Raw genomic sequence first — 10,080 nt, 5'->3', positions numbered from 1 at the left:
GAGATCATGGCTAGCATTTGTTCGCACTCTATCGCCAGGCGACTTTTTGCTCTGGCGAATGTTCGTTACGCAAATTCAGTAAAGTGCAGATTTTATTGAACGTTACCTCTTTTGCCAGATTTGACTTCACCACCTCAGACCAGACGAAGTGTTGTAAAGACGCTACATCTTCCTCAATCTTCTGTCACTTACATCATATCCTGTGAGCAAAAAATGCGTTAAAGTTCAAAAAATGCTGGCGACTTTTCCTTTTTTTAAGCGAGATTGCCTGCAAAAGTCCTAACAAACTTTTTTTTTGGGTAACCAGTTTCCTCCAGACATTTCCTAACATATGGAACATTCATTTTACAGTGGGCTCATGTGTAAGGCATTATATTAACTCTCTTGTCTTTATGAAGGTCCCCTGGACATTAGTAATAAAAAGTAGTAACTTCAAGTATTTGCACCAACATTTACAACTTTGAATTACCCGCCGTATGCAAATTGACCTAAGTGCAAGAGCACTAGCGAATTTACGATACGCACAAACTAGCGCATCTTCGTTATGAAATGCTCACATCGAAGTAACGCTAGCGAAAAGTCGCCAGCGTTCGGTGCCCAGGGTGCACCTTCACATATTAGTGAATAAGCGTAGTGGTAGTGAATTTGCGCCTGGCAAAGTGGTGCAATGCGTGCGAATCGGTCGCTGGCGACAATTTGCCCTTTAGTGAATATGCCCCATTGTGTCAATGCATTTCTCTAAATAGAATACATAACGAGAAGCTTAATATCTTAATAATTAATATCAATAATTGATGTTAATCCATCAGTGCAGTAACCCAAAGTAACCAATCAAACATTCAGCTGGTTGCTATTGGCTACTGAACCAGGACTACAGAAGTCCATATAGAAGTGGAGTTTAGGTGTGTGATAATATTTAATAATGTTTTGTATAATGCAACACTAAGGGGCAGATTTACTAAGGGTCGAATATCGAGGGTTAATTAACCCTCGATATTCGACTAGGTACTAAAATCGTTCGACTTCGAATATCGAAGTCGAACGATTTAGCGCTAATCCTACGATCGAACGATTAAATCCTTCAAATCGAAGGATTTTAATCCAACGATCGAAGGAATATCCTTCGATCAAAAAAACACAGGCAAGCCTATGGGGACCTTCCCCATAGGCTAACATTGAGTTCGGTAGCTTTTAGCTGCCGAACTAGGGGGTCGAAGTTTTTCTTAAAGAGACAGTACTTCGATAATCGAATGGTCGAATAGTCGAACGATTTTTAGTTCGAATCGTTCGATTCGTAGTCGAAGTCGTAGTCGAAGGTCGAAGTAGCCCATTCGATGGTCGAAGTAGCCAAAAAAACACTTCGAAATTCTAAGTTTTTTTAATTCGAATCCTTCACTCGAGCTTTGTAAATGTGCCCCTAAAATTTTGCTGTGTATGAATTACATCAGTGTGATCCTCTGTAGTGCTTGCATTAAACTGATGTTTCTACTGAAACAGATTTATGATGAAATTTATTTTTAGAATGTGAATGGTTTTTCAGCCCCTGTATTGGTGAAGGAATACTAAAAATATTTGAACATCACCAAGAACATGTTGATTTAGTTGAATTTGGGAAAGTGCAGATTTTAGAATGAACTTTGTATGAAGACATTTGCAAAGTGCTTTTCTTGTATTTCCACTTTTTCTTTCTTACGTTTTCAACAATAAAATATTTTATTAAAAAATCAGCCAAGTCCTACTTGTTATACCTTAATTATGTCTGTGTCTGAATGTATCAAGAGATGAATAAAGAGGCTGCTTCACATACAGAGGTCACAAAAACTCCTGGTTCCTCTGATTAGCACTTGACCATGGAGTAGGACACATGACACACATGCCGTTCCCTTTATTGGCATATATTATTCCATAAATATACACAGATGGAATGAAAAGAATCAAGTAACCTTAATGTTATAGGTCAGGGCTGTCCAACTGGTGGTCCGCGGGCCGCATGCAGCCTGCAACCCCCCTTTGTGCGGCCCCCCACATGACAAATCTGCCTGCTGTGCCTGTTCACCATGTATAAAATTTCAAAGGTATCACTACAGAGATGAACTGTTCCCTGCATTGTTTAAACCTCAAATACAGACTGTAATCCCCTCGTGCATTGTTCATAAATGTACTCCTCCCCTGAATTGTTCACACCTGTAACACCTCTATTGTTCACACTCCAAATACCTGTACTGTTCACAACTGAGACCCAGATGGAAACTGCCCACATTGTGCACCTGTTCACACCTTATTCAAAATACTAATGGAGCACCAGCACTGTGTCACTGTATGTAGTACATCTTAGAGTGGTCCTGATGGGTTTCTCTGTCTCCTTCTCTGTTCTGCCTGCCTTATGCTCCCTGTGTGTGTCATACTCTGCCTGCCCTATGCTCCCTGTGTGTGTCATACTCTGCCTGCCCTATGCTCCCTGTGTGTGCCACACTCTGCCTGCCTCCCTGGGTGTGCCATACTCTGCCTGTCCTATTGTGATTGGGCGTGCCATATTCTTTCAGTGTCTGCCATACTCTGCCTTCCTTGTGCTCCCTGTGTGCCATACTCTGCCTGTGGAACATAAGCCTGGTATTTTTTCTGGGGGTTTGTTAGCTATTGTTAGGGGCCCCTTATGCGCTCCACTCTGCAAATTTTTTTGTCCATCTTTCTGTTTCCAGAATGTTGGGAGGTATGGGTAACATGTGTGTGGTCTAAAAACAGGAAGTGGATAACACTGGCTTCCATTATCGGCCCTCCACCATGTAGACCAGAAAAATTCTGTCCCTCCGTACCAGAGAAATCGGACAGCACTGTTCAAGGTGACATACTTTGCCATCAGTAGTAGTGAAATGTTGTTGTTCAAAAAGCATGCTTAATTGACTTACTGTATATGTGGAGAAGGGTTGCCACCTTTTTTGTTTGGGGAAACGGGCGGGGGGGGGGGCTTGAGACCATGTCATTCACTTAAATGAATTTCCACTTTTCACCCGGACAGCCCTTCCAGAAACCGAGCTGTCCAGCTGACTGGATAGGTGGGAAACCTAACGTGGAGCTCCATTACACTGCATATGTCCTGAAGGTGTTCTCTTAATTAGAACTGAAAATGTGTTAAAGGCATAATTATACCCCCTTTTCAACATTATATCAGTGAATAGGGGTTATGCCAAACATACTTTTTTTTCTTGTCATTTGCCCTATTCATTGAACTAGGTTGAACTAGGTGGAACTAGAAAATAGTTGGGTATTTAGTGTTATATTGACTTGCTGAAGATTTAATATTTATCTTCGAACACAAGCTAGCACATACACAAGACCATCTCAAAAGAATTGATGCAGTTAAAAAAGTACATTTATTTATTATTTATTACTTAAAGGAAAACTATACCCCCAGAACAATGTAGGTCTCTATAAACGTATATTGCATCAAGCAGCTCATATGTAAAACCCTGCTTCATGTAAATAAACCATTTTCATAATAATATACTTTTTTAGTAGTATGTGCCATTGGGTAATCATAAGTAAAAAACTGCCATTTTAAAAAATAAGGACAGCCTCCTGGGATCGTACGATTCACTGTGCACACAAACACACCAAATAAACCATACATGTTAGGTCACATGAGCCAATTAACAGACAGATTTCTGTCTTTAGCTTCTACACTTCTTCCTGTTACAGTTAGAGCTGCAGTATTTCTGGTCAGGTGATCTCTGAGGCAGCACACAGACCATCACAAAATGGTGGTTGAAGAAATGCAGAGCAATGGAATAAACAGCTTCAAGGCAGTACTTTCAAACTTTCAAAAGGGTACTTTCAAAAGGGTAAAGACCCTTTATCAAGTGTGCATAGTGCAAAGTATTGTAGGTATATATATATACTCTCTTCCACACACCAGGAACCTGCTGGAAGATGGTGGTTCAAGGCAAGAGATGTGATAGGGCAATCTTTACTTAAATATATATTCCAGTTTGATAAGATTCTTTAATTTGAAATAAACAATCTGTTGCTCAAGTATTCATGTTGAGGGTATAGTTTTCCTTTAAGGCACGGAATGCATAAGGCCCTTTTTGAGTTTTATATATATATTTACTTTTTCAACTGAATCAATTCTTCTGAGATGGTCCAGTTTTTGTGCTAGCCTGCGTTTGAAGATAAGTGTCTATAACCTTCCCTAAGCTGAAGGTCTGGGTTGTGAGCACCAGGACCCCAACTATTCTTTTTGTGTTTATCACTTTTGTTTTCTGTGATATAACTGGATGTTCTTTAAGTAAACAATTTGACAATTGAATATATTGTTGGGTATAATGGGAGACAGATGAGCTGTCTCACTACAGGTTGCTTGTATATGCCCCCAGTAGCTGGTTGCCAGTGGCATTCCATATTCAGCTGAACCCAGTGGCGTAACTAGATATTACTGGGCCCCACAGCAAATTATTTTTCAGTCCCCCAAATAGGGTTGCCATCCGGCCGGTATTTTACCGGCCTAGCCGGTAAAATACCTGCTAAGGCCGGGGCCGGTATTACAAATTTACCGGCAATGTAGCTGCCGGTAAATTTGTAATACGATCAAAAGGAGCCCTCGGCCTGCCCCCAATCGCCCCCAATCCCCTGCAACTTACCTATACTTTTGCCTCTTCTTGCGTCCGCGGGTGTCTGTTGCGTGGCCCTGCCCCTGTTGCCGTCACTTTCCGCCCATTTGAGTCCCCGCCCCCAGCAGCCGGTAAAATTTTTTATAAAAGGTGGCAACCCTACCTCCAAAATGTCTAAAGGTTGACTTGTTTTATCAATATTTATTGAAATTTTATATGAATTAGGGCCCATATACCTCCTGGGCCCCCCTGCAGCCGCAGGGTCTGCTTCCTCTGTAGTTACGCCCCAGGCTGAACCACAAAGTACTGTAGCTAAAGTCCCAGCAACCTTAAGCATATCTTGGTAGATAGGTGGTAATACAAGCAGTCTGAGTGTCAGAGGTTAGTCATCACAGCGCTAGGTGTTTAGATATGATTGATTCCAAACATACGGCAGCATTATCTGTTCCACTCACATGTCCAAAATAGAATCAAACAGATTATTAATAGAAACTAGATTAAAAGAAGTAAACCAAGGGTATCATATCTCTTTTTAAAGATGAAGTATTAGTACATCAGTTATCATTAAGCCTACTGTAGAAAGGAATCACAATTTACTGGCTGGTACCCAGTTGGCTGTTGGTAACCTCTGCAGTGCTGCAAGAAACTTTAAGGTTAGAGATTCTATTTCTGTGCTGGAGAAGCACATGAAAGGAACTTTGTTATTACAGATGCATACGGTACAGAGGCCAAACTACATACCAAAAATATACAGTATGGTCTCCCTCATAAATGCAGTAATGGATGTCACACCAGTCTGGCAGAGTTTTTTGTTTGTTTGTCTTACTTAAAGGGATCCTGTCATCGGAAAACATGTTTTTTTCAAAACCCATCAGTTAATAGTGCTACTCCAGCAGAATTCTGCACTGAAATCTGCAAACAGATTTTTTATATTCAATTTTGAAATCTGACATGGGGCTAGACATTTTGTCAATTTCCCAGCAGCCCTTGGTCATGTGACTTGTGCCTACACTTTAGGAGAGAAATTTTTTCTGGCAGGCTGCTGTTTTTCCTTCTCAATGTAACTGAATGTGTCTCAGTGGGACATGGGTTTTTACTATTGAGTGTTGTTCTTAGATCTACCAGGCAGCTGTTATCTTGTGTTAGGGAGCTGCTATCTGGTTATCTTCCCATTGTTCTTTTGTTTGGCTGCTGGGGGGAAAAGGGAGGGGGTTGATATCACTCCAACTTGCTGTACAGAAGTAAAGAGTGATTATCAGAGCACAAGTCACATGACTAGGGGCAGCTGGGAAATTGACAATATGTCTAGCCCCATGTCAGATTTCAAAATTGAATATAAAAAAATCAGTTTGCTCTTTTGAGAAATGGATTTCAGTGCAGAATTCTGCTGGAGTATCACTATTAACTGATTCATTTTTCCCATGACAGTATCCCTTTAATGGAAGGTAGATGGAACTGTAGATATGGAGGGATCTAAACATCACAGGAGGAGAGGGGAGGCCCCAATCTGTATTGAAAAATATATGTAATTAGGGATGTACAGCCAACAACCCTTGTGAGTTACAACTCCTAACCCACTACCAATGTCAGTGGGTGCTGAGTTTTGGGCGGGTCGCAGATTTGGCATACATAATAAATATATATAATGAAAACATTTCTGACACAATGTGCACTTTCTGCAACATTGTGTCCTTAAAGGGTCCCTCTTTTGTTGGGGACCCATAGAAATGGTTAACTTGTTTACTTGTAAGACATGGGATTGTTGTAACTAATGAAATGCACATACAAATGCACAAATGTGGAGGGGGGGGTTAGAGGACAGGGGCAGAGACCAACTCCTATCCTAAAGTGAAGAAATTACCAAACATGGCTCTCACAGGGGATTGATGTCCTCTATTTTGCCTTCAGCCTTAGAAGCTGAAATGCCGCAGCTCCATGAAGGCATGCTATTTAATTATCACTCATTTTACCTCTTCAGTGCTGAGAAGCAGCAAAGCATCATTTAGTGCATTTCAGATCAGTATCCCAAGCACTAAAAAGTTACCCAGACCTACAAAATTAACTGATAAATCATTATCAGGAACCTTGAACGATGATGGGTACACTCTTATGCACCCCCTGTGGATTCCAGTGTTCACAGATGCCCTTTTGGGGCCCTGGGCTTTCTGCTGCAGAAACCAACAAGGAAAGTGTGTATAACGAAATGTCCGTAAACGAGGTACCGCCAGGATAAGACCAGACTAGGTCGAGAATCAGGCAAAGGCTCAAGGTTGGCGACAAGAGTCAGGCAGGAGTCAAAACCAACGCATCGGCAGGAACAGAAAACTAAAACCAACTTGGGCATTTTCAAAATGGAGACTTGACTTTTTAAAAGAGATTTGGCGCCAAAGTTTGAATTCCGTGCCATTTGACGACATCATGACGCTCAGCATCAAAATGCAAGCGTCCTGACGCTCAGCGTCAAACGCCAGTGACGTGACACTGGAGGATCTCCTGGCGCGTCTTACATAAATACTAAACATACATAAATCAACTGATATACAGTACACAGTACACTTACTCAGGTTACTTACTCTGCGTTCCCTCTAATGACATTTAATTCTGTAACCCTTGTTTGCTAAATTATTGCAAGGCCCCTGTTTGTTATAAATGATTGTAAAGCACTGAGAAACTTGCTGTTGCTATATGAATAAATAATGATGATAACAATAATGAAAACAGCCGAAATGCAAAGCTGCACAAAGAAACAACATTATTAATAGGTTTTAAGGGTAAAATCTCAGAAACTGGTTTGTTAAAAACCAGATAAATGACGCATACCTTTTTGTTATGCACATATAATTTATGTGCCAATATGGTTTATAATGAAATCAAGGCATTGGAGTGCTGGCCTTATTGTTTTGCTTGTCCTTACTCTGCACAATACACTCATTGTCACCTTTCTAAGAGAAACGTTAAGTCCTTGGGTCAGAGTAGAAGCACCACTCAATGTCTCTCACAGCTCTTGACAACCTATCGCCATCTCTCCAATTCCTAGACATTGCCAACTCACAGCTGGACCCTGCTGTACTTTTTCATACAAAGATTATTTTTCTTGCAAAAGTGTAATTTTAGTGAGTGTTCTTGAAATCTGTGCTCAAGATGATAATAAAGTATTTTTAACGTATGAAGGACCAACAGGAATTCTGTTGTTGTATTTGTGAGTCCAGTGGTTAGTGGCAGCTGTAAGACTTGTACCCCACAGGAATGACCTGTGTGCTGACAACTATTTGCTGTGGTTAAATAATAAAGATGACCTCTAATGTATAAATACAGTAACATAAAATCAATCTCCTGGGTTAGTTTTGAGTACTAACCAAAGGATTTTTACACTGTAGAGGTGCCTCCACAGGTTGGTCAAAGCAACGGAAATTGGGTCCCAGCATGGAGGACAATAAGGATGAAGATCAATCAAGATGAGATTTGGGGTGAACGTTGCTTGCTTAGATATTCCTGAAACCCCAGCCCGTAAGCCAATTAAAGCAATATTTGTTTGAACACTTACATCCGGAGTATTATTCCATCTATAGCTTTATGACTGATATAACACTAATTATTGTAAAACTTGTTTATAACATAGGGGGAGTTGGTCTGACTAGTGTTAGATCACAAAGAGGGGTTTCATCACAAGAAGTCTTAAAACCACCATGATACATAAAGCAAAGCAGACTGTACTTTATTTTTACTAGAACAGAAGACGTTTATGGCTCAACCCCTCCTTTTGTGGTCCAACATTTGGTCAAGTTACCCAGGGCTGCCATCAGAGACCTATCCAAGGGTCTCCACTTATTAGGAAACTTGAAAAGAGGCTGGCACAAGCCTGGACCCACGAAATAGTAAAGCCGGAGTCAGATTGTAAAAGGATTAAAAAAGCTTACATTTTATTTTCCATAATTAAGAACCACGGCCTGACGCGTTTCGTGTCTACCAAGGACACTTAGTCATAGGCTGATTTAGTGGAAAATAAAATGTAAGCTTTTTTAATCCTTTTACAATCTGACTCCAGCTTTAATATTTCGTGGGTCCAGGCTTGTACCAGCCTCTTTTCAAGTTTCCTGGTATCTGCTCCCCTTGCTGAAGGCCTGGGCGTGTGCACCCAGTCCCACCTTGTACAGCGGTAAGCTCATTCAATGCATCTAAACTTAGCATATACTGGTTATATATTTGTATACTCGTATACTTATTAGTTCACCAACCACCAGAGCCACCTGGGCAGTAATGCCTGCCAACTAAGTTGAATTGAGCTCCAATAAAAAACATTTAGCGAAATTCCCTGTCTAATCACAACCCTAATCCACTCAGTCAAACCCCATTACAACCTAGAAGAATGTGCTTCTCAATGTTTAAAAGCAAACATTTTAATAGTTACTTTTTTGGTTTACTGCACCTGGGGAAACCTGTGACACCTATTACAAACATGGTATTAGCTTTGCACATAACATGAGCTAGGTAATTGAATAGCAATGGTAGATTTTGCATTTAAATGTACCTGCTTTGTGCCTTAATTATGTATGCAGGGTGCAGTAACAGAAAATCAAAAGGGGACGCTAGCTGGGTGTCTTCTGGATAATGTAGCTCTGTTTTAGCTGGCAGATCACTTGAAGGACTCAGAGTAGGGTTGCCATCTTGACAATTGGTGCCAGTGTTACTAATATGGAAAAATATCTGAGATAGCAGGACTAGTACATTTCTTGGGGGGGCAACTCTAGTCTAGTTGCCTATCCCAGTGCATGATATACAGCTGTATCTCTCTATATCTTGCTAAACTATTATTTCCATAACCAAAATGTAAATCAGTAACACCTGAAGTAACACAGTTTGAATATTACAGTTATGAGGTATGGAACAGGTGAAATGCTTTATGGGGTTTAAGATTTAGGAAAGCTTTCTCATTTCTGCCCTACCTAAGGGCAACAAATCTCCTGATAATATCTTTGTAAAACTGATTACACAAGTTATCATATAAAATGGCCTGAAGAGGGTATTCCTGTTGGGTGGTACCATCTATTGCAGATGGGCAAATTGTGTCATAATGTCGCAGTGGAGATTTAATATCACTGAATTTTGGCAGCTTGTAAACTAAAAAAATATAAATGTAGCTTGAAGGATTTAAATTCCCAGAGTTTATATTTGCCTCTGACAATGGCCTCTTTCCAGTCTGTCAGTTGATATAAGTGGGGGAAGAAAAATAGGCATATCTTTCATTTCCACCCCTGGTTCTAGTGATGATGCCAGACAGTACAGGCCTGAATCAATGAATGCCTTTGTTTGCCATGCAGTGCTTCTCTAATGTCCAGCCCAGACACAGACTTGGAAAATAATAGCTCATGAGAACTCCTGGAAATCTGAAGCAGTACGCCCTCTTTCCGTAGTACTTGTTTTTTTTCCCATTCTGAAAAGGTTGTTAATGTTTTTATTTAGCTCCTACTCCATA

The sequence above is a fragment of the Xenopus laevis genome, chromosome 3S (assembly GCF_017654675.1).
Source record: "Xenopus laevis strain J_2021 chromosome 3S, Xenopus_laevis_v10.1, whole genome shotgun sequence".
Lineage (NCBI taxonomy): Eukaryota > Metazoa > Chordata > Amphibia > Anura > Pipidae > Xenopus > Xenopus laevis.
The sequence above is the reverse complement of the archived record's forward strand: the minus strand, read 5'-3'. Positions refer to the sequence as shown.